The following is a 27,518-nucleotide window of genomic DNA, read 5'->3' as shown; positions in this document are numbered from 1 at the left end:
TGTTTGGGCCTTTTGACATGAAGTACATTCTATCTTGCCTCAAGTTTCTCTTGGTTTGCATAACACGTTATTTTCTTTCCCTCAACATTTTCTGATCCTTCAATCTCAATTCTTGACCCCTTTTATATTCTTACATGGTATTCTGATTATTTCTCTATTGTAGCTCATAATAACCTATATTTTAACCATCAGTTCACTTGTCAGAAGTGCAGGGAATATGATTGTCTCTGTATTCTTCATGTAAGCCCAGTATGTGGTGCATTGTATGGCAATAAGAGTTATGACAAAATATGAGTAAAGTGATATAGAATCTAAGCATCATCAATTTTAATCTAAGATCTGTGAGGATAAGAATTATATATTAGACTTCCTTGTATTCTTTATGGCTTAGAGTTCAATAATAATTTATTAATATTTGCAAATTTTCTTTGCTCCTTTTAAATCATTTATTACTAGTTTGTCTTTTCCATGACAATAAGGTCTAGCAGGTTGCAACATGTAGAGACCTGTGATGGCATTACAGACTTAGGAAGTAGATTCAGGAGGAAAGGTCAGTCCATTTCTCTCAAGAATACTATAATAATGCCTTTCAATATTTGTCTTATTATTACTGATTATCTCAACCACAAACAGTACCACAGTGAACGGAACCTCCCAAAAAAGTTTCTGAAAAGAACTATTGATATTTGAGGAATTAAGCAAATTGATCAATAAGATATTCACATATTTAAATGACACATAAATTTTATTAGTTTTTTTTCTAAAAGCTTAATCTAAAATATATCTAATTAATACATATCATTTTTAATTCTGGGTATTAAAGGCATTAAAGAAAATATCCAAGATAGCCTAAAAAGTTTCAATTAATTTTATATGTAGGTTTACCCATAGTAAATTACTTGCCCAAAAAACAAATTTAAAATTGTCAAGCAGGCTTTGTTCTTTAACAGAATCAATTCCCTTATAATTATCCAAAGGTCTCAGATATGGTATTAATATGGCTCCAAAAAATGATTTTTTCTTGCCCTCAGTACAGAAAATAAAATAATTTATTAGAGCAGTTTAAGAAAACATGTACCTATATGAATTTAAACTTCCAAAATATTTACTACCTATAAGGGCCATGAAAATTATTCTGCCCACTATATATATTCAAGACATTCTCTAACTCAGGTGTTAGCAAACTATGGCTCACATTTCAAATATGGTCCATTGCTTGTTTTTATAAAGTCTACTGTACCACAGTCATACTCATTTCTTTGTATTATCTATGGCTGCTTTCTTACTAGGATGAGAAAGTTGAGTAGTTGCAGAGATCATACAACCCTCAAAGCCTAAAATATTTACCATTTGGCACTTAGAAAAAAAGTTTGTTTACCCCGCTGAAACTCTTACAATAAACTTATTGTAATATATCTGATCAAATCATAAGAAAGTCTTCACAAACCACAACATTCATCTAATATAGAAGTCCAGATATTTTGACATGGACATGTGCATGCATACATAACAAATGTACATACATATATATGTACATTTATGTACAATATTTTTTTAAAAACTGGCCACATAGACAAATTTTTACCATGACAAAACAAAATATCAGTGTCCTTTAACAACATTGAATAAGAGAGTCGCATGAGATATTCAGGGACTGACCCATCTTTGAATAAGTGACATGGCAGGGCTGTCTTAGCTTATAAAATTATGAAACTCATATTTGATTAGTGCAAGAAAATAATTAGATAATTTAGCCTAAGAGTATGTTTTCAAAGCAGGGGTTAGGTCAATTTAGAAAGAGTAGGGAATGGGAAAATGAAACAAGGGGAAACATCAGATCAAGATGCAGTAACACAGCCTGAAACCTGAATGGTAACAGTGGCTTTTTCAGCCTGAAAAACTTTTAAAACATGAATAAGATCATGCAATAGTGGTTTTAATAAACTGTATATCAGAGGGGTGCCTGGGTGGCTCAGTTGTTAAGCATCTGCCTTCAGCTCAGGTCATGATCCCAGGGTCCTGGGATCGAGCCCCGCATCGGGCTCCCTGCTCTGTGGGAAGACTGCTTCTCCCTCTCCCACTCCCCCTGCTTGTGTTCCCTCTCTCGCTGTGTCTCTCTCTGTCAAATAAATAAATAAAATCTTAAAATAAATAAATAAATAAATAAATAAATATAAATAAATAAATAAATAAATAAATTGTATATCAGATAAAAAAGGACTATAATCCTTGAGAGGTAAAAAACAAAGGAAGTGAGTCCAACAATTTTTGTACTTCTCCTACAAAGTTGTTTTTTATTCTTTTTTTTTTTAATTCCTTTAGAGAGAGAGTGTGTGTGCACGTGAGCAGTGGGGAGGGGGAGAAGGAGAGAGAGAATCTTAAGTAGGCTCCATGCCCAGCATGGGCCCTATGTAGAGCTTGACCTCAGAACCGTGAGATAATGACCTGAGCCAAAATCAAGAATCAGATGCTTAACCGACTGAGCCACCCAGGTGCCCAATGTTGTTTTTAATTCTTGCACAGGAGGGGCAAACACAGGCTAGCGCAGGAGTTTACAGGTGTTATGAAATGGGACTGGGCTTTTATGAAGCCTAAGGCAATTAGAGTTCCCAAGGCAAAGTATTGGCAGGGAGAGAACTGCACAGAGAGAGAACTCGAGACTTTGAAGAGTCCTCTTAGCATTCAGCTGAATACCTCATCAGCTCATGTATATAAAGTACCCAAGGCTGGGGCAAAAACAAAAACAAACAAACAAAAGATTAGAGAAAAAAAACCAAAAAAAAAAGCCTCCTTTAATTTACCAAAGGCAGTGACTGGGGGCTGTTCCCACTTGTCAGAATAGAAACTGCATACTTGTTAACATTGGATAAAGTTTTCAGAAGAGTTTAGTTTAATAAAGGAAAATTAGCTCTAGACCAAACACTGCTCTTGTCTTACCCAAAAAGGCTTAAAAGCAGGACTCTAAAAGATCAACAACCATGTCCCAGAAAAAAGTTCAAAAATATTTAAACAAATATAATAATATTCACGATCCAACAAAATAAAATTCACAATATGTGACAACTAAATATAAAAAGAAACAACAATAAAACCATTATCAGGCACCATAAAAGCAAGACTATCAAGTCACAAGGAGAAAAAAAGTGTCAATCATTTGAAAATTGTCCAGCAATGAACATATGAGAATTAGTAGACATGTGCACTAAAGTAGTTGTTAACGCTGATTTCCATGTTGAAAAGTTACAGGAAAGATTGCACTTTTTTTTTTTTTAAGATTTATTTATTTGAGAGAGAAAAAGGAAGAGGGAGAGGGTCAGAGAGAGAGAGAATCCTGAAGCAGACAAGCCACTGAGCAAGGAGCCTGATGTGGGGCTCGATCTCAGAATCCTGAGATCATTACCTGAGCTGAAATCAAGAGTCAGCTGCCTAACTGAGCCACTCAGGTGCCCCAGGATTGCACACATTAAATAGAGACATAATAAGCATGAATAAACACCCAAACAAACTTTTAAAGATGAAAATTATGTCTGAGATGAAAAATACTTTAGGGAGATTAATGCTGGTTAAATATTGCAGAAGCCCATTATCAATAAACTTAAAGACACCAGAATAGAGACTACTAAAAATGAAACACAGAAGAAATTGAAAACAAAAAACAAAAAAACCCCCCACAAAACTGAAAAATAAGAGAACCAAAAGTAAGGGAGATGCAGAAAAATATTGAAATAAATTATACTAAAAATTTTCCAAGTTTTATGAAAAGTAAAAACCTACTGACTTAAAAGCTAAAAAAATCACAAGCACAAGAAAAATAAAAATAAAAGTAAAGGAAGTAACATCATAATCCAATTACTTAAAAATCAGTGATAAAGAGAAAATCTTATAGTTTTCAGTATATAGGTCTTTCACCTCCTCGGTTAAATTTCCTAGGTATTTTATTCTTTTTCATGCACTTGTAAATGGGATTGTTTTCTCAATGTCTCTGATAATTTATTGTTTGTGTATAAAAATACAGTATTGTTTGTGTATAAAAATACAATAGATTTCTGTATGACTGTATCCTACAACTTTACTGTATATGGTTAATTCTAACAATTTTTTTTTGTGAAGTCTACATATAATTTTCTACATATAATATCATGTCATCTGCAAATAGTGACAGTTTTACTTTTTCCTTTCCAATCTGGATGCCTTTTATTTCTTTTTCTTGCCTAATTGCCCTGGCTGGAATTTCCAATACTATGTTGAATAAAAGTGGTGAGAGTAGGGTTTTTATCATTTCACTGTTGAGTATTATGTTAGGTATGGGCTTATCACAAATATGGTCTTTATCATGTTGAGGTATGTTCCCTTTATATCTACTTTGTCAGAAGTTTTTAATCATAAATGGATGTTGAATTTTATCTGTTTTTTTTGCCCATATTAAGATGGTCATATTATTTTTATCCTTTGTTAATATAGTGTATCGCATTGATTTATTTGCAGATGTTGAACCATCTTTGGTTCCTTGGAATAACTCCCACTTGATTATGGTGTATTATCCTTTCAATGTATTGTTGAACTTTGTCTGCTAATATTTTATTGAGGATTTTTTCTTCTATTGGGATATTGGCCTGTATTTTTTTATCTTGTTTTACTATTTGTCTGTTGCTGGTAGAGGGTAATGTTGGCCTTGTGAAATGAGTTTATAAGTGTTTTTTCTTCTATTTTTTGTAAGAATTTTGGAAGGATTTGTATTTATTTTTGAATGTTTAGTAGAATTCATCAGTAAAGCTTTAAGGTCCTGGACTTTTGTTGGGAGGTTTTTGATCAGTGATTCAATCTTTTTACTACTAATCAGTCTGTTAAGATTTTCTAAATCTTCATGATTCAGTATTGGAAAGTTGCTTGTTTCTAGGAATTTATCAATTTCTTCTAGGTTGTCTGATTTGTTGGCATACAATTGTTCATAATAGTTTCTTATGGTCCTTTTATTTCTGTGGTATCAACTTTAACATCTCCTCTTTCATTTATGATTTTATTTATTTTTTCTTGCTGAAGAAGTCCTTCCTTGTTTAACTGAAGATTTGTCTTTTTTTTTTTTTAACTTTACAAGAAACAGCTCTGGGTTTCATTGATCTTTCCTAGAGTCTTCTTAGTCTCTATTTTTTTAATTATTTTTAAATTTTTTAATTTAATTTAATTTTTTAAAGATTTTATTTATTTATTTGATAGAGAGAGAGAGTTAGCAAGAGCAGGAACACGAGCCGGGGAGTGGGAGAGGGAGAAGCAGGCTTCCCGCCGATCAGGGAGCCTGATGCGGGGCTCAATCCCAGGACCCTGGGATCATGACCTGAGCTGAAGCAGACGCTTAATGACTGAGCCACCCAGGCACCCCTTTATTTTTGCATTTTTGCATTGAACCTTGTTATTACCTTCTTTCTACTAACTCTGGACCTTGTTTTTTCTTTTCTTTCTTTCTTTTTTTTTTTTTCCTAGTACTATAAGGTATAAAGTTAGGTTGTTTGAGATTTTTGTTTGTTTGTTTCTCTTTTTTTTTTAACTTTTATTTATTTATTTGAGAGAAAGTGAGAGAGCAAGTATGAGGGGTATAGGAACAGAGGGTGAGGGAGAAGCAGACTCCCTGATGAGCAGGGAGCCTGACATGGGGCTTGATCTTAGACCCTGGGATCATGACCTGAGCCGAAGGCAGACACTTAACTGACTTAGCCACCCAGGTGCCCCTGTTTGTTTCTTGTGGTAGCATTTATTTTCATGAGCTTCCTTCTTAGAACTGCAATTTGCTGCATTTTTAAGTTTTGGTATTTTATATTTTAAAACTATATGACATTGATAAAAGAAACTGAAGAAAACACAAATAAATGGAAAGATATTCTGTGTTCATGGATTAAAAGAATGTCATTAAAATGTCCACATACCCACAGCAATCTACAGATTCAACGTAATACCTATCAAAATACCAATGGAATTTTTCAGAAAAATGAAACAAACTAATCCACCCAAGGTCAGATACTAGGTATGTAGTATTTATTTAATCTGGATAGATCTAACATTTGATACATTCTTACAAAAAACATTAAAACATGATCCCAAAGAAAATAATATGGGCTAAATTTAACTGTATCAATTTTAATCAAATTAATTGTTAAAATAATAAAACTACTAGCACAGACTGGGAGAAAATATTTGCAAATCACATATGTGATAAACGACTTGTATCCAGACCATACAAAAAACAAAAAACAAAAAACTCAAAATTCAACAAGAAAACAAGCAAACCAAATAAATGGACAAATAAAATTGCAAACAACTTAAGCACAAACTTTCCCAAACAGTATATATAGATAGTATATAAGCACATGAAAAAAGTGTTCAGTATCATTGGCCATTAAGGAAATGCAAATATGAGCCAAAATTAAATACCACTACATATCTATTAAAATAGATAAAAGAAAAAATACTGACAATATCAGGTCCTTATGAAGACATGGAGCAAATTAGTTTCTCATATTTTTGGTGTGAATGAGAAATTGTATAGTCACACTAGAAATTAGTTTGATAATTTCTTTCTTCTTTCTCTTTCTTTCTTTCTTTCTTTCTTTCTTTCTTTCTTTCTTTCTTTCTTCTCTTTCTTCTTTCCTCTTTTCTTTCTTTTCCTTCCTTCCCCCTTCTTTCCTTCCTTCTTTTAAGTTTGATAATTTTTTATATTGTTTACACTTACCATATAACCAAATAATCATTCTCTTTGGTATTTCCCCAAGAAAAATGGAAGCATATAATTGGTGCTGGGGGGAACCCTCTGTATAAGAATGTTCATAGCAGCTGAATTGTAATAAGCAAAACCTTAAAAGAAAATTCAAATGGATGGAAAAAATAGTGATGCACATAAAATAGAATATTATTTAGGACTAAAAGAAAAAAGGAACTATTGATATATGCAACAACTTAGATGGATCTCAACAGCATTATGATTGGTGGAAAAAGCTAACCTCAATAGGTTACATACTGTATTATTTCATTTTTAAATGAAAAAATTGTAGTAATGAACAGATGAATGTTAAGAGTTAGGTTTGGAGAGAGAGTTGGATTATAATAGGGAAGTCTAAGCAATCTAAATTTCTCTGTGGTGACAGAACAGTAATGGGTACTGATTGTGGTGGTGGTTACAGATAATACAATTTCATAGCACTATACACTGAATTAAAAATAAATAAAGGCATTAAAAATTAATAAAATCTGAATGTATGCCCAATATTGTACCAAAGTCAATTTCTTGGTTATGATAAATGTATTATGGTTACATAAGTTGTTACCAGGGAATGTTGGCTATGAGGTATATGGGAATTCTGAACTATTTTTCAGCTTCTACTGAGTCAAAAATTATTTCAAAACATTAACTGGACTACAGATCTATACTTAACATTTCTCTCACTGTAGTGCTCCATTTATTTACAGTATAGCACAACTATGTTATTTTAAATCAGAAGCTCTAGTGCTATTTCTTTTTAAATATTTTTGTCTTCCATGTTAAGGCAAAGATGCTATTTCTCACACTCATGCTTCTATTCAACAAAAACCTTGGTCTAGCATATTGCATTATTTATTTTTCTTCCACACAGTAGTTTTAGATTTCCCTGAATTGTTGTTACCAACACATTTTCATCATTCCTGCTTAAATTTGAACATTCCTGACAGTTCTACTCTTTTAAAGTCATACTGATTTAAACTCTGAGGCATATAAACTGTAGGATTCTATGACATCTCTAGAGCTTAAGACTTATCATTCTTTATTTACATAGATTCCCTATAGTTCAGTAGATTCCCTTGCTGGAAGTGTAAGCCTAAGACATCTTTGGCAGTAATTGATTCCAGAATCAAATGCCAGATTTATATTGATTATTACCATGAACCAGTCATGATCATTGTGACTCCTATAACATGTTGGCTAATTTCATATGGCATATCATGCTAAACCAGAATAATGAGAAGTGACAGCCTGTCTGACTCAAAGTGATTGTTTGATCTCCCAATAAAGTGAAAAATAACTGCTGTCACCACTGTAGTGAATTAGGTAATATGGCAGAACCAAGGAGTTTGGATTAAACCATGGCTATAAGTCAAAGTTAGAAATGGCTGAAAGAATGGTATATCATAAGTTATGACTTATTAAATTGTAAGTAAAAATTCATTAGTGGGTGCCTGGGTGGCTCAGTTGGTTAAGTGACTGCCTTCAGCTCAGGTCATGATCCCAGGGTCCTGGGATCGAGTCCCGCATCGGGCTCCCTGCTCTGCGGGGAGCCTGCTTCTCCCTCTCCCACTCCCCCTGCTGTGTTCCCTCTCTCGCTGTGTCTCTCTCTGTCAAATAAATAAATAAAATCTTTAAAAAAAATTCATTAGCAATAACTGCTTATTATTAGTTTCTAATAAATTGTATGCTCATTGATTTTATTTTTAAATATTGTTTCATGACTATATCCAACATTTTGCAGGTCACTGAAATGGTGATTATCAAACTAGCTGTTTCCATTTATATTCAAAAAGGATAATGAACCACTCTTTAAGTGTAGGATGATATTTTAATAAAGACTAATAACATTAGGCATAAAATAAACCAATGACCAATACCCAACAAATGCATCTTGCAGTTTAGTAACTGAATGTACTATAAAATAAAAACTGCAAAGGCTGGAATTCTAACTGTTGAGAGATGCCAGCATAACTAAGCTCAAGCATAATCTCTTCTGTGTAGAGTTGCCTATGTCCTCAAACAAAAATAAAATTCTTGACTCTTCTACCCCCTTTACACATTTTTAGTATATGTTAAATTGTTTTGAAACTGTTTAATTGTCTATTATAGTTATTTGAGAATCCCTTGAGGAAAAGGATTTTGTGCTTTTTTGCTAAATGTTCACATAATTTAATACAATTTCTGGGACAAAGCAAGAGCTGATAAAATTTTTCTTTGAAGTAAATAAGTATACATCCAGAACCTGCCAACGGGAAGAAAAGAGTGAAGAATTCTGAAGGAACTAGAAAATGTAATACTAAATATAATGTAATACTACAATAATCATTCCGTGAGCAATTGAGGAATGTTGGAAGAGGTGTACTAAGGGTATTTTCTAATTAGTACATGTAGTCAGGGTAGTCAAACAGATTGTATAAATTGATACAATACATTGTTTTTGAATTATGTGCAAAAACAAGGAAAATAAAAACAAATGGAAGTCAAAATATGGAAAAAGATTTTTACTTAAATATAAAGTCAGGAATACATGTTCCTTTGTTGTTGTTTTTATTTAAATCCCACTTAGTTAACATACAGTGTAATCTTACTTTCAGGCATACAATATAGTGATTCAACAATTCCATACAACACCTGGTACTCATCACAATAAATGCACTCCTTAAACCCCATCACCTACTTAACCCATCCCCCCCACACACACTTTCTGGTACCCATCAGTTTGTTCTCTACAGTTAAAAGTCTAGTTCTTGATTCTCCTCTCTCTCTTTTTTTCCCATTGCTCATTTGTTTTGTTTCTTACATTCCACATATGAGTGAAATCATATGGTATTTGTCTTTCTTTGGCTTATTTTGTTTAGCATAACACTCTCTGATGTTTATAGCAGAATTATCTACAATAGTAAAATTATAGAAATAACCTGAGTGCCTATCAACTGATGAATGAATAAAGAAGATGTGATATGTATATACAATGGAATATTACTCAGACATAAAAAGAATGAAATGTTGTCATTTGCAATGACATGGATGGAGCTAGAGAGTATTATGCTAAGCAAAATAAGTCAGAGTAATCCTGTTCTTTAAGGTATAAAAACCTGCAAGAGAATGCCTTTCACTCTAATAATGAAAATAAGCTAGGGGCACCTGGATGGCTCAGTCAGTTAAGGCATCTGCCTTCAGCTCAGGTCATGATCTCAGAGTACTGGGATCAAACCCCACATCAGCCTCCCTGTTCAGTAGGGAATCTGCTTCTTCCTCTCCCTCTGCCTTTCGCCACTGCTTGTGCTCTCTCTCTCTCTCTCAAAAGATAAAGTATTTTTTAAAAATTTTAAAAAGCTAGATACTCTAAAAAAAAAATCACAGTTTTTGAGCCCTTCAGACAGCTGAGGTCACAAGATAACCATGCTTACTGGATCCCACAAAGACTAGGCATAGAATGAACTAGTATGATATTTTAGGATCACTGGAATCCATGAATAAAGTTAGCCTGCACTTTCTCATTATTTTTTCCAAGGCCTCCAAGAAGTAGCCATGAGAAACAATGAATGTAGGGCTGGAGACTTGATAGACATCTGTTTCCCATGGTACATGAATGCAGGGCCTACAAAATTTGAGGGGGAACTGGGGAATCTTAAGATCACTACAAGCACTTTAGACCATATATTAGTATAAGGTATTGGTGAGTACTAGGCAGGAAAATTCACCAGGGCAATAACCTTTCTCTGTTACAAAGCAAAGGATAGCTGTTGGTGGCAAAGGGGTGGGAAAGCAGCCTGGCTCTCTGAACCTTCACTGATAGCAGTCAGATGTAGGCTGCCACTGTGGGAGGGACAGGAAGTCTGATGCACTAGACTTGGCAATAAATAGGAGGGCAGAAATTATTTGTCATTATGGGAGAGAAAAGAGAAAGTCCCATCTCTGAGGTACAGATGCACAGGGCCTATCTAAGACTAAGGAAGTAGAATAATCAAGATTACCCTGCTTCTACAATGAGGTGACAAGCAATTGTAATCTATTACAAAGGGAAAGACAAGAATGGTAGATGAGTCACACCTATGATTTGGGCATGCTTAAATCTGAAAACAGGCATATTGAGATAAACTCTGGCATTCCAGTCCTCACAGTAAGCCTAAGACAGTGGCCATCCATCTCTGTAGGTATTTGAGACTTATTTTTTATGCTAGGTAACTATAGCAATAATAGTCAAACTGAGATCAACTATAGTCTAGATTGACTTAAACCCCACAGTATAAAGTCCTGGCCAAAAAAAAAAAAAAAAAAAGTGTGCTCAATTCTTGGCATAAATATTATTTACATCAGATTCCATTGTTCTTTTACCCAAAATGACTAAAAGAGAAATTCTAAAAGAGACTTCTTGTTTTAGCTCCAACATGTAACAAGCTTGGAAGCTCTTAGTTCTGTCCTTACAACAACAACAAAAATCTGAACCAACTGAAAAACAAAAACAAAAACAAAACAGCAACAATATTTCTTCCAACCATCAGAGAACTGAGAACATTTCATAGGGAAATGCTCAGGCTCAAAACTGGAAGAGACAGACACATACAGAATCTCAATCAATATCTGCTTACCTGGAGCAAAAACTGCTAGACCCAGCAACTGGTAACAACACTTAAGTGGTCATTTTGAGGAAATTCTATATGCTGAAAATGGCATAACTTGAGAGAAAATTCATGGTGATTTCAGGTTTGTGGGGACTCTACTCATTTTCATGGCTTTGACCTCCAGGAACCCCAAAAGATTCTCATGGCAAAAATCCAAGTAATTAATATTCCGTTGTCATTCTGTCACAAGAAAGGGAAAAATAATACTTATGAAATACTCCCAAGTCCCTTCTTCATAACAAAGGCCTACTCTCCAGGAAAAAGACAGTCTTATTCCACTGATGAAAAGTGCATTTCTCTCATTCTAGGTCCATGGGAGATGGGAAGCTAAAACACTTGTGAAGGTCACAGCCAAGAGACATAGACCCATTAAAATAATAAGATTAAATCAAAATATTACAGAATTCTTCCCTGCCCTCACATCTTACCACCAAATAAACCATCAAGACTCCAGCATAATAACAGTGGATTATAGATGAAATGGCAATAAAATACAGACCCACACAGAGGATAATTATTTAGAGGAGTCCAAAGTTAACAGGGGAGACAAAAACAAAGAAACTAAAAGAATTTGAATCCTCTGGCTAATAGCTAAGAAAAAAAATAACAAAACTGCTGAACTCTTAACTTGATTTACATAAAACCTCATACTCAAGCCTAATTACTTCAGTTTTTATTACTTGGTCATCATGTCCAACTTTCAACAAAAACTTTAAGGCATGTTAAAAGACAAGAAGAAGCAAAGCAAACATAAGCACCAGACTCTGATATGACAGGTGTAAGAATTATCATAAAAGTAACTGAAAATATCAATCATTAATATGTTAAAAGCTTTAATGAAAAAATGCATACCATGCAAAAATATATAGTTAATCTAAACAAAAATATGTGAACTCAAAAAAAATCCAAAACAGTGCAATAAAATAAAAATAATAAATAAATTTTTAAAAAATCATTGTAACAGAAAGGAAGAATGTCTTTGATGGAGTCAAGTAAACTGGACATGGCCAAGGGAGGAATCAGGGTGCTTGGAGATAGGTTAACAGAAGCTTTCCAAACTGAAATTCAAGAGGAAAAATAAAAGAAAAACAACAACAGAAGTAAATATCTAAAAACTGAGGTACAATTTCAAAAGCTTAGCATACACATAACTGGAATTCCAGAAAAGAGAGAATGGAGAAGAAGCATGAGAAGTAATAATGGTTAGGAGTTTTCCAAAATTAATGACAGGTATCATACTACAGATGTACAAAATTCAAGGGACACCAAGCAAAGTACAGGGGGTGGGAGAAGAAACTTACATCAAGCATATCACAATAAAACTGCAGAAAACCAGAGAAAGGGAAAATCTTGAAGACAGAAGGGTAAAAAACCACCCTACCTATTGTGAAAAAAGGATAAGAGTCATAGTAGACTTCATGTCAATAACCCATTCAAGCAAGATGAGAGAAGGTTGAAATGTTTAAAGTGGTGAAAGGAAAAACAAACAAACAAACCCCATCAATATAGAATTTTATGTCCAGGAAAACTATTTTTCAGAAATAAAGATTTTTTTTTTCCTCAGGGGGGAAGAAAAACTTGATATTGAAATCTAGCAGACCCGTCCTGAAAGACATATATTTTTAAAAATATTCCCATGGAGAAGGAAAATGATATATACCCAAGGTTTATGTCTAAATAAAGGGAAAAAAAGAGCATTGAAGAATAAATAAATGAAGATAAATATTTTATTTCTCTTAATCTTAATTTATCTCAAAATAACTGTTTAAGAAGAAATAGTAAAAATATATTGGATATTTATAATAAATATGTAATACTTAAATGTAAATAAATTAAATAAATGATGGCAATGTCACAAGGGACATGAGGGTGAAATTGTGAATACTTTGTTACAGAGTACCTCCACCGCATATGAAATAGCAGTGTGTTATTTTAAGATAAACTTTTTGGGGGGCGCCTGGGTGGCTCAGTCGTTAAGCATCTGCCTTCGGCTCGGGTCAGGATCCCAGGGTCCTGGGATCAAGCCCCGCATCAGGCTCCCCGCTCTGTGGGAAGCCTGCTTCTCCCTCTCCTACTCCCCCTGCTTGTGTTCCCTTTCTCTCTCTGTCAAATAAATAAAATCTTTAAAAAAAAAAAAAAGATAAATTTTTTTGAAGACGTTAAAACGTATATTGCAAAATCTATGGCAACAATTACAGGTAGTAAAATAAATACAAAATTGATAAGCTCGAAGAAGAGACCATTGGAATCATAAAATCCTCAGTTAAAACCAAAGCAAGGAGAGAAAGAGTAGAAGTGAAAGAAACTAGAAGTTAACAAAGAGAAAGCAGTTATAAATATGGTAGACATTAATCCAATTACAATAATTATCACTTTAAATGTGAATGATCTAGATACAATGATTTAATGCATAGATTTGTCAGAGAGGATACCAAGACCTAACTGTATCTGTTGTCTAAAAATGACACACTTTAATTATAAAGACTCAGGTATATTAAAAGTAAAAGGTTGGAGAAAGACATACAAATGCTAAAACTAATCAAAGCCATGCTAAAGTAGCTATATTAATTTCAGACAAATTTGACTTCAGAAAAAGGACAATTATGGTAATTAACAGAATTACATTAGGATAAAGGGGTCAGTTCTTCAAGAAGCCATAACTATCCTAAATGCATATTCGCCTAACAATAGAACTTTAAAATTCATGAGGCAAAACTGATAGAACTACAGGGAGAAATAGACAAATCTGCTATTATAATTGGAATTTCAACACTTCAGTTTCAACAATTAATAAATCAAGCAGTCAGAAACTTATTTAGGATATAGTTGATTTAACAGCCTTATCAGAATCAAATTAATCTAATAGATATTTAGAGAATAATCCAAACAAATGTAAAATACACATTCTTCTAAAGCTCATATCTAATATTCATCAAGAGAGACTGTATTTGGGGCCATATAACACACCCAATAAATTTAAAAGAAATCATACAAAATCTTTTCTCAGGTCACAATGAATTCAACTGGACTCAAGAATAGATGACTGGAAAATCCTCAAATACCTAGAAATTAAACAATACATTTGTAATGGCACATGGATTAAAGAAGAAATTTTAAAGGAAATAAAAGTATTATAAGCATATTAAACTGAATACACAACTGATAAAAAATTTGGGGGATGCAGTGATAGCAGTGTTTCATGGGAAATTTATAGCATTGCATTTATATATTTAAAAAATCTAAAATCAATAAGCAAGATTCTACTTTAGGAAACTAGAAAAAAAAAAAAACCCAGAAATTTAAGTCTAAGTGAGTAGACAAAAAGAAATTATAAGAATGGAGCTGAAATTAATGAAATTAAAAGCAGGAAACAATAGACATAATGAAAAAAATTAAAAGATGTTTCTTTGAAAAGATCAGTAAAACTAATAAAATTCAGAGAGAAATACAGGAAACAATCCTTGTAAGAAATTAAAGAAATTATCTATAGTGATCCCATGGACATTAAAGGAATAATTACACCTTACTGTAAACAATTCTTTGTCCACAAATTTGATAACTTAAAGAATTAAATCCATTCCTTGAAAGATACAAACTATCAACACTCACACTCAAATTAATAGAAATAAATGATCAAAATAGGCCCTTATCTATTAAATAAGTCAATTATTAATAGCTGTTAAAAATGAAACCATATTTCTCTTCCAGAATACAGAAGTAGGGATAACGGTTCTCATTTCCAAACATACCTATAAGTTTAGTATTACTCAAATACCAAAATCTGATGAAAACATTGCAAGAAAGTAAAGATCAATAACTCTCACAGACATATATACAAGAATCCTAACCAAGTCTCAGGAAATCAAATCCAACAATGTATAAAAATTGTACAACTCAATCAAGTGGAATTTATCCCAGGTATGTAAGTGTATTTCAACATTTGAAAATCAGTACAATTTACCACATAATCGGTTAAAGAACAAAAGGCATATGATCATATCAATTCATGAAGAAAAAGCACTTGAAAAAATCCAACATTCATTCATCATAAAAATTCTCAGCAAGCTAGGGATAAATAAGAACTTTCTTAACTTGATAAAGTATATCAACAAAAAACTACAGCTACAGTATACTTAATGCTAAGAAACTGGACACTTTTCTCCTAAGATCAGAAAGATAAGAATAATGTAATTTCTTATGAATTTTATTTGATATCACAGTGGATGTTCCAGTGGTGCAATAAAAGAGTAAAAGAAAATATAGCTTATACCAATTGGAAAAGAAGAAATAAAAACTGGCTTTACTTGTACACGACATGATTGTCTATGTAGAAAATCATAAAGATGTCACAGTACTGGTGAAAGAAAAGACCTATAGGTCAATGGAACAAAATAGAGAGGCCAGAAAAAGTCCCACACAAATATAGTTAACAGGTCTTTGACAAAGGAATGAAGATAATGCAATGGAGAAATAATAGACTTTTCAATAAATGGTTCTCAGAAAACGATGTTCATGTGCAAAAATAATAAATAAATAAAATTTTTTAAAAAAGGTACAAAAGAAAAAGAAAAAAAATGGCCTGGATAATGAACTTATGCCTTTCATAAAAATTAACTCAAAATGGATCACAGACTTGTATATACAACATAAATAAAAATCTAGAGGAAAACATAAGAGACAATCTAAATGACCTTGAGTTTAATAATCAATTTGTAGATACAACACAAAATCATGATCCATAAAAGAAAGATAATTTGAACTTGACTAGAATTAAAATCTGCTCAAAGAAGTCCTTAACTTGCAAGGGAAGACCCATAAAGCTAGCTGCAGATCTCTCAACAGAAACTTGGCAAGCCAGAAGAGAGAGACATGACATATTCAATGTGCTAAATGGGAAAAATCTGCAGCCAAGAATACTCTATCAGGCAAGGCTATCATTCAGTATACAATGAGGGGCAAACAAAACTTCAGGAGTTCATGACCACCTAAGCCAGCCCTGCAAGAAATATTAAAGGGGATTCTGAATGCAAAGGAGAGACAAAAAGTGACAAAGACAAGAAAGAAACAGAGAGAATCTCCAGAAATAATGACAGAACAAGTAATAAAATGGCATTAATACATATCTATCAATAATTACTCTGAATGTAAATGAACTAAATGCTTCAATCAAGACACAGGGTGTCAGAATGGATTTAAAAAAAAAAGATGCCTCTATCTATATGTTGCCTACACTAGACTCACTAGACCTAAAGACACCTGTAGATCGACAGTGAGGGGATGGAGAAACATTTATCACACAAACGGATATCAAAAGAAAGCCAGGGTGCCTGGGTGGCTCAGTTGGTTAAGCGACTGCCTTCGGCTCAGGTCATGATCCTGGAGTCCCGGGATCGAGTCCCACATCAGGCTCCCTGCTCGGCGGGGAGTCTGCTTCTCCCTCTGACCCTCCCCCCTCATGTGCTCTCTCTCTCATTCTCTCTCTCAAATAAATAAAATCTTTAAAAAAAAAAAAAAGAAAAAAAGAAAGCCAAAGTAACAATACCCATATCAGACAAACTAGATTTTAAACAAGAATGTAACAAGAGATAAAAAGGGACACTATATCATGATAAAGGGGACTATCCAGCAAGATCTAACAATTGTGAATATTTATGCCCCTACATGGGCGCACCTAAATATATAAGACAATTATTAACAAAAATAAGGGAACTCATTGATAATAATTGTAAGGGAATTTAAGACCCCACTTCCATCAATGGACAGGTCAGCTAAGCAGAAAATCAACAAGGAAACAAGAGCTTTGAATGAGACACTGGACCAGATGGACTTAACAGATACATTCAAAACATTCCATCCTAAAGCAGCAGATTATACATTCTTTTCAAGTGTACATGGGAAATTCTCTCGAACAGATCATATACTAGGTCACAATTCAGGCCTCCACAAGTACAAAAAGATTGAGATTAGACCATGCACATATTCCGATCACAAAACTGTGAAACTTGAAGGCAGCCACAAGAAAAAAAATTGGAAAGAACACAAATACATTGAGGTTAAACAACATGCTACTAAAGAATGAATGGGTCAATCAGGAAATCAAAGAAGAAATTAAAAAATACATGGAAACAAATGGAAATGAAAACAAGACAGTCCAAAACCTTTGGAATGCAGCAAAAGTGATCCTAAGAGGGGAGTATATATGGCAATATGGTCCTACATCAAGAATTAAAAAAATATATCAAATAAACAACTGAACCTTACACTTAAAGCAGCTAGAAAAACAACAACAAAAAAAGCCTAAAACCAGCAGGAGAAGAGAAATAAGATTAAAGCAGAATAAATGATATAGAAACTTAAAAAAAAATAGAACAGATCAATGAAACCAGGAGCTGTTTATTTCAAAAAAATAATCAATAAAATTGATAACCCCCTAGCCAGACTTATCAAAAAGAAAAGAGAAAGGACACAAATAAATAAAATCACAAATGAGAGAGGAGAAATAACAACCAACACCACAAAAACACAAACAATTATAAGATTATGAAAAACTATATGCCAACAAATTGGACAACCTGGAAGAAATGGATAAATCCTAGAAGTATATAACCTACCAAAATGGAAACAGGAAGAACTAGAAAACTTGAACAGACCAATAACCAGCAAAGAAATTGAATCAGCAATCAAAAATCTCCCAACAAACCAAAGTCCAGGGCCAGATGGCTTCACAGGTAAATTCTACCAAACATTTAAAGAAGAGTTAATACCTATTGTTCTCAGACTATTCCAAAAGTAGAAATGAAAAGAAAACTTCCAAATTAATTCTATGAGGCCAGCATTACCCTGATACCAAAACCAGACAAAGACTTTGCTAAAAAAAAAAAAAAAAAAAAGCAAACTACAGGCTGAAATCTCTGATGACCATGGATGCAAAATTTCTCAATAAAATACTTGCAAATCAAATATGACAATTTATTAGAAGGATCATTTTCTTCTTTTTTTTAAATAAAGATTTTATTTATTTATTTGACAGAGAGACACAACCAGAGAGGGAACACAAGCATGGGGAGTGGGAGAAAGAGAAGCAGGCTTCCCATGGAGCAGGGAGCCCGATGCAGGGCTCAATCCCAGGACCCTGGGATCATGACCTGAGCTGAAGGAGGACACTTAAAGACTGAGCCACCCAGGTGCCCCTAGAAGGATCATTTTCTATGATCAAGTGGGATTTATTCCTGGACTGCAAAGGTGGTTTGATATTCACATTTTCATTCAACATGATACACCACATTAATAAAAGAAAGGATAAGAACCATATGATCCTCTCAATAGATGCAGAAAAAGCATTTGGCCAAGTAAACATGTGTTCATGATAAAAGCACTCAACAAAGTAGGAATAAAGGGAACATACCTCAGCAAAAAAAGTCCATATATGAAAACCCCAGAGCTAATATCATCCCCAATGGTAAAAAACTGAGAACTTTTCCTCTATGGTCAGGAACAAGACAGAGATGTCCCTTCTCACCACTGTTATTTATTTATTTATTGATTGATTGATTGATTGATTGATTTATCTATTTATTTACCTATTTATTTATTATTTTTTAAAGTTATATTTCTTTTTTTTTAGGATTTTATTTATTTGACACAGAAAGAGAGAGACAGAACAAGCACAAGGAGGGGCAGAGGGAGAAGCAGACTCCCCTCTGAGTGGGGAGCCCTATGCAGAATTTGATCCCAGGACCCTGGGGTCATGACCTGAGCCAAAGGCAGAAGCTTAACTAACTGAGCAACCCAGGCGCCCTCACCACTGTTATTTAACATAGTACTGGAAGACCTAGCCCCATCAATCCGACAAAAAAAGAAATAAAGTGCATCCAAATAGGCAAGAAATATTCAAACTTTCACTATTTGCAGATGACATGATACTCTATGTAGAAAACCCAAAAGACACCACCAAAAAATTGTTAGAACTGATACATGAATCCAGTAATGTCACAGGATAAAAAATTAATGTAAAGAAATGTGTTACGGGGTACCTGGGGGGCTCAGTCTGTTAAGTATCTGTGTTTGGCTCAGGTCATGATCTCAGGGTCCTGGGATCAAGCCCTGTGTTGGGCTCTTTGCTCAGCAGGGAGCCTGCTTCTCCCTCTCCTCCATGCTCATGCTCTCTCTCACTATCTCTGTCTCTCTCTCAAATAAATTAATAAAATCTTTATATAAAAAAAATCTGTTACATTTCTATACACCAGTAATGAAGAAGTAGAAAGAGAAATCAAGGAATCAATCCCATTTACAATTGCACCCAAAACCATAAGATACCTAGGAATAAACCTAACCAAAGTGGAAAAAGATCTGTACTCTTCAAACTATAAAACACTGATGAAAGAAATTGAAGATGACACAAAGAAATGGAAAACCATTCCATGTTCATGGCTGGAATAACAAATATTGTTAAAATGTCTTTACTGGGGGCACCTGGGTGGCTCAGTCATTAAGCGTCTGTCTTCGGCTCAGGTCATGATCCCAGGGTCCTGGGATCGAGCCCCGCATCAGGCTCCCCACTCAGCTGGAAGCCTGCTTCTCCCTCTCCCACTCCCCCTGCTTGTGTTCCCTCTCTTGCTGTGTCTGTCTCTGTCAAATAAATAAATAAAATCTTAAAAAAAAAAATGTCTCTACTGCCCAAAGAAATCTACACACTTAATACAATCCCTATCAAAATACCAAAAGGGTTTTTCACACAGAACAAACCATTCTTTTTATTATTATTATTATGTTATTCTAAAATATGTTGGGAAACAGAAAAGACCCCAAATAGCCAAAGCAATCTGTAATAGCAAAGCAAAGCTGGAGACATCACACTTCTGGCCTTCAAGTTATATTTCAAAGCTGTAGTGATCAGGAGAGTATGATGCTGACACAAACACAGACACATAGATCAATGGAACAGAATAGAAAACCAGAAATGAACCCACAACCATATGGTCAATTCATCTTTGACAAAGCAGGAAAGAATATCTAAAGGAAAAAAAGTCTCTTCAACAAATGGTGTAGGGAAAACTGGACAGCAACATGTGGAAGAATGAAATGACCACTTTCTTACACCATACACAAAAAGTAAATTCAAAATGGATTAAAGACCTAAATGTGAGACTTCAGAACATAAAAATCCTAGAGGAAAACACAGGCAGTAACCTCTTTGATATCAGCATAGCAACATCTTTCTAGATATTCTCCTGAGGTAAGGGAAACAAAAGCAAAAATAAACTATTGGGATTTCATCAAAATAAAAGGCTTCTGCACAGCAAAGGAAAAAAAATCAACAAAACTGAAAAGCAACCTATGGAATGGCAAAAGATATTTGCAAATGACATATCTGATAAAGGGTTAGTATCCAAAATCTATAAAGAACTTATAAAACTCAACATCCCCAAAACAAATAATCCCATTAAGTAATAGGCAAAAGACATGAATAGACATTTTTCCAAAGAAGACATCCAGATGGCCAACAGACACATGAAAAGATGCTCAATGTCACTGACCATCAGGGAAATACAAATCAAAACTACAATGAGATATCGCCTCACACCTGTCTGAATGGTTCAAATCAACAACACATGAAACAGGTGCCAGTGAGGATGTGGAGAAAGGGGAACCCTCTTACACTGTTGCTGGGGATGCAAATTGGTGCAGTCACTGTGGAAAATGTATGGAGGTTCCTCAAGAAGTTAAAAATAGAATTACCGTATGATCCAGGAATGGCACTACTAGGCTTTCGCCCAATGGATACAAAAATACTAATTCAAAGGGATAATGCACCCCAACATTCATAGCAGCATTGTCTGCAATAGCAAAAATATGGAATTAATCCAGATGTCCATTGACGGATTAATGGATAAAGACAATGTCTATAGATCTAAAATGGAATATTAGTCAGCTATAAAAAAGAACGAAATCTTGTCATTTGCAATGACATGGATGGAGCTAGAGAGTATCATGGTAAGTGAAGTAAATCAGTAAGAGAAAGACAAATATCATATAATTTCACTCAATTGTGGACTTTAAGAAAAAAAACAAATGAAACAGGGGGGTGGCGGGGAGGAGAGGCAAACCAAGAAACAAACTCTTAACTATAGAGAAAAAACTGGTGGTTACCGGAGGAGAGGTAGGCAGCGGGATGGTTTAAATAGGTGATGGGGATTAAGGAGGGCACTTGTTGCGATGAGCACTGGCTGTTGTATGGTAGGTGATGAATCACTAAATTCTACTCCTGAAACTAATATTACACTGTATGTTAAGTAACTAGAATTTAAACAAAAACTTGGGAAGAAAGAAATTAATAAAATATGCTCTGTTAAAGACAGTATTAAGAGACTCAAAAGAGGATCCACTTACATGGTGCCATTTATTTTACATTTGTAAAATACATAAAAACATACAAAAATTATTTTTGTTTTCTTTTTGGAAGCCTACATGTATCCCCCACTTGCCTTCACCCATTTTGCCTATTCCCCTCCTTCTTCCTTTCAACCATTAGTTTGTTTTCTCTATTTATGGATCTGATTGTGCTTTTTGTATTTGTTTATTCATTTGTTTTGTGTTTCAGATTGCACATGTAAGTGAAATCACCTGACATTTCTCTTTCTTAGTTTGACCTATCTCAGCATAATACATTCTAGGTCCATCAATGTTGTCAATGTTGCCACAAATTGTAAGATTTCAGCCTTTTTATGGCTGCATAATATTCTATTATATATACATGTGTGTTTGTGTAAATTATATATATATGTTATATATTATATTATTTATTATATATTATAATATATAAATTATATAATATAAATTATATAAATATAATTTATACAGATTATATATATGACATACAAATTATATATATAATTTAAACATACATTTATATATTTTATATATTAAACACAAATTTATATATATTTATATAAATTGTATATATAATTTGCACACACATATACATATATACATACACTCACACACATACACACACACCACATCTTTTTATCCATTCATCTATCTCAATGGACACTAAGGTTGCTTCCATATTGGCTTGGCTATAGTGAATAATGCTGTAATAAACATATGACTGCATATATCTTTTCAAATTAGTGTTTTCACAAAGAATTCATCAACTCAATAATAAAATCAATCCATTTAAAATATGGACAATGTATTTGAACAGACATCTCACCTAAGAATATATACAATATATGCAGTGTCTTCAAGTATGTATATGAAAGGATGCTTAACATCATATAGTTTTAGGAAATTTCAATAAGAACACAGCTATCAGAATCTCTATAATCCCAAACAGTGATAACACCAATAGCTGGTATGGATGAGAAACAACAGAAATTCTCATTTGTTCTGCTGTGAATGTAAACTGGAATGAATGTAAAAAGACAGTTTGGCAGGGTCTCAGTAACTAAATATTGCTTTAATATATGATAAAACAATATCATTTCTACATATTTATCCAACAAATAGCAAAAAATGATGTCTATACAAATACTTGCAAACAATTGTTTATGACAACTTTATTTTTTTGACAACTTTTCAATTACTAAAAAACTTGAAGTAACTAAAATGAACTTCAACAGCTGAATGGATAAACTAATAATGATATTATAATTCAATCAAATACTATTTAGCAATAAAATCAATGTGCTAATAAGCCATGCAAAGACATGGATATATCATAAATGCATATTGATGAGCCAAATAAGTCAGTCCTATAAAGCTACCTGTTATATGATCCCAACTACATGGCATTCTGGAAAAGGCACAGCTGTAGAGAAAATAAAACAATGGATCAATGGGGGGGCGGAGCAAGATGGCGGAAGAGTAGGAGACCTGGATTTCATCTCCTCTCAGGAATTCAGCTGGAGAGGGATCAAACCATTCTGAACACCTACAAACTCAACAGGAGATCGAAGAAAAGAAGAGCAACAACTCTCTCATCAAAAAAGCGACCACTTTCTGGAAGGTAGGACGTGCGGAGAAGTGAATCCGAGCGATATTCAGGAGGATAGACCATGGGGGAGGGGCCTCAGTCAGCCGCTTCTGGCAAGTGATAGAACCACGGAGCACAAAATCAGAACTTTTAAAAGTCTGCTCCACTGAGGGACGTCACTCTGGTGGCTAAGCAGGGGGTGGAACCCTCCGGGACAGTGTGGTCTCAGGACCCTCAGGGTCACAGAAAGACTGGGGGTGCCTGAAGGTGGCAGAGCTCCCAGGTAACGGAGCAGGGAAGCCAGCTGCAGAGGCGGAGACCAGGCGCGGGCTATCAGCTCACGGTGGCCATAAACCGTCATCCACGGCACAGTCGGGCCACTGCCCCTCCAGCAGGGACCCAACAAGCGGCAGATCTGGGGAGACTCACCTTCCTCCCCCAGGAGGAGCCGCGTGGGAGTGCACCGCATGGATCTGCTGGGTTTGGAGACTCCACCCGGGGTCGGGTGCCGGGGATAGAAACGCGCGGTCACAGGCCGGGTGAGCACGGAGTGTGGCCGGAGACCAGGGAGATGGGAGTGACTGACGGCTTGTCTCTGGGGACTCACTGAGGAGTGGGGCCCCGAGTTCTTGGCTCCTCTGGGGCAGAGATTGGGAGGCCGCCATTTTCACTCTCCGCCTCCAAAGCTGTACAGAAAGCTTGCAGGGAACAAAAGCTCCAGAGAGCAAACCCGAGCAGATTACTTAGCCAGGAGGGGGCAAGGGAGGGGCAATTCCGCCTCCGGCAAAGACATTTGGAAACCACGGCAACAGGCCCCTCCCCAGATGATCAGCGAGAACAGCCAGCCAAGACCAAGTTTACCGATCAATGAGAACGGCAGAACTCCAGCGCTAGGGGAATACTGCACATAGAATTCATGGCTTTTTTAACATGATTCTTTAGACTTTAAAGGTAATTTTTTTTTAACTGTCTTTTTTTTTTTTAATTTTTCTTTTTCCCTTTTTCACCCAACATCTTATCAATCCCTTTTTTTAAAAAACATTTTTATTTTTCATTTTTAGAGTCATATTCTATCCCTTCATAGTAGTTACCCGTATTTTTGGCATATATATATAAGTTGTTCTCCCTTTAAAATTTTGAGATACTTTCTTCTAACAGATTAAAATATACCCTAAATCTCTAGTATATGGTTTTTTCTACTCCCCTGCCTGATCACATTCTCTCCCTTTTTTATCTTTTTTCTCTTTTTTTAAATCCTCTTCTTTCTCTTTTCAAACAACTTTTTATCAAGTCCTTTTATAAAATTTTTTATACTTTCCATCTTTACAGTCATATTCCATCCCTTCATCATATCAACCCTTATTTTTGTACATATATAAGTTTTTCTTTCTTTAAAATTTTGGGAGGCACTTTCTTCTAACAGACCAAAATACACCCCAAATCTAGTGTGTGGCACTGATCTATATACCAGCCTGATCATATTTGATCACATTCTGGTTTTTGTTGTTGTTGTTGTATTGTTTGTTTGTTTTTGTTTGTTTTTATCTTTTTCTTTTTCTTTTTCTTCTTTTTCTTTTTTCTCTCTTTCCGTTTCTTTTTCCACTGCTTCAGGTCTTTTCTGATTGGTTTAGAGTATATTTTCTGGGGACATTGTTACTCTGCTAGCATTCTGTTCTCTCATTAATCTATTCTCCTCTGCACAAAATGACAAGATGGAAAAAATCACCTCAACAAAAAGAACAAGAGGTAGTACCGACTGCCAGGGAACTACTCAATACGGACATTAGTATGATGTCCGATCTAGAGTTCAGAATCATCACTTTAAATATACTAGCTGGGCTTGAGAAAAGCATGGAAGTTATTAGAGAAACCCTTTCTGGAGAAGTAAAAGAACTAAAATCTAACAAAGTAGAAATCAAAAGGCAATTAATGAGGTGCAATCAAAAATGGGGGCGCTAACTGCTAGGGTAAATGAGGCAGAAGAGAGAATCAGTAATATAGAAGACCAAATGATGGAAAATAAAGAAGCTGAGAAAAAGAGAGATAAACAACTACTGGATCACGAGGGCAGAATTCGAGAGTTAGCGATACCTTAAGATGAAACAACATTAGAATAATTGGGATCCCAGAAGAAGAAGAAAGAGAGAGAGGGGCAGAAGGTATAATGGAGCAAATTAGAGCAGAGAACTTCCCTAATTTGGGGAAGGAAACAGGCATCAAAATCCAGGAAGCACAGAGAACCCCTCTCAAAATCAATAAAAATAGGTCAGCACCCTGACATCTAATAGTAAAACTTACGAGTCTCATAGACAAAGAGAAAATCCTGAAAGCAGCTCGGGAGAAGAGATACGTAACCTACAATGGGAGAAACATTAGATTGGCAATAGACCTATCCACAGAGACCTGGCAGGCCAGAAAGGACTGGCAGGATATACTCAGAGCACTAAATGAGAAAAATAGGCAGCCAAGAATCATATATCCAGCTAGGCTGTCTTTGAAAATTGACGGAGCGATAAAAAGCTTCCAGGACAAACAAAACCTAAAGGAATTTACAAACACAAAACCAGCCCTACAAGAAATCTTGAAAGGGGTCCTCTAAGCAAAGAGAGAGCCTAAAAGCAACATAGACCAGAAAGGAACACAGACAATATATGGTAACAGTCACCTTACAGGCAATACAATGGCACTAAATTCCTATCTTTCAATAGTTACCCTGAATGTAAATGGGCTAAATGCCCCAATCAAAAGACACAGGCTATCAGATTGGATTAAAAAACAAGACCCATTGATATGCTGTCTGCAAGAGACTCATTTTAGACCCAAAGACACCCCCAGATTGAAAGTGAGGGGGTGGAAAACCATTTACCATGCTAATGGACACCAAAAGAAAGCTGGGTGGCAATCCTTATAGCAGACAATTTAGATTTTAAACCAAAGACTGTATAAGAGATGAGGAAGGACACTATATCCTACTTAAAGGGTCTATCCAACAAGAAGATCTAACAGTTGTAAATATCTATGCCCCTAACATGCGAGCAGACAATTATATAAGGCAATTAATAACAAAAGCAAAGAAACACATTGACAACAATACAATAATAGTGGGGGACTTTAACACCCCCCTCACTGAAATGGACAGATCGTCTAAGCAAAAGGTCAACAAGGATATAAAGACTTTACATGACACACTGGACCAAATGGACTTCACAGACCTATTCAGAACATTCCATCCCAAAGCAACCAAATACACATTCTTCTCTAGTGCCCATGGAACATTCTCAAGAATAGATCACATCCTAGGTCATAAATCAGGTCTCAACCGGTACCATAAGATTGGGATCATTCCCTGCCTATTTTCAGACCACAATGCTTTGAAACTAGAACTCAATTACAAGAGGAAAGTCAGAAAGATCTCAAACACATGGAGGCTAAAGAGCATCCTACTGAAGAATGAATGGGTCAACCAGGAAATTAAAGGAGAATTAAAAAAATACATGGAAACCAATGAAAATGAAAACACAACTATTCAAAATCTTTGAGATGCAGCAAAGGCAGTCCTAAGAGGAAAGTATATAGCAATACAAGCCTTTCTCAAGAAACAAGAACGGTCTCAAGTACACAACCTAACCCTACACCTAAAGGAGCTGGAGAAAGAACAGCAAATAAAGCCTAAACCCAGCAGGAGAAGAGAAATCATAAAGATCAGAGCAGAAATCAATGTAATAGAAACCAAAAGAACAGTAGAACAGATCAACGAAACTACGAGCTGGTTGTTTGAAAGAATTAACAAGATTGACAAACCCCTGGCCAGACTTATCAAAAAGAAAAGAGAAATGACCCAAATCAATAAAATCATGAATGAAAGAGGAGAGATCACAACACCAAAGAAATACAAACAATTATAAGAACATATTATGAGCAACTCTATGCCAGCAAATTAGATAACCTGGAAGAAATGGATGCATTCTTAAAGATGTATCAACTACCAAAACTGAACCAGGAAGAAATAGAAAACCTGAACAGACCTATAACCACTAAGGAAATTGAAGCAGTCATCAAAAATCTCCCAAAAAACAAAAGCCCCGGGCCAGATGGCTTCCCAGGGAAATTCTACCAAACACTTCAAGAAGAATTAATCCCTATTCTTCTGAAACTGTTCCAAAAAATA

This window comes from Neomonachus schauinslandi, chromosome 13 (assembly GCF_002201575.2).
Source record: "Neomonachus schauinslandi chromosome 13, ASM220157v2, whole genome shotgun sequence".
NCBI lineage: Eukaryota > Metazoa > Chordata > Mammalia > Carnivora > Phocidae > Neomonachus > Neomonachus schauinslandi.
This window is presented reverse-complemented; position numbering follows the sequence as displayed.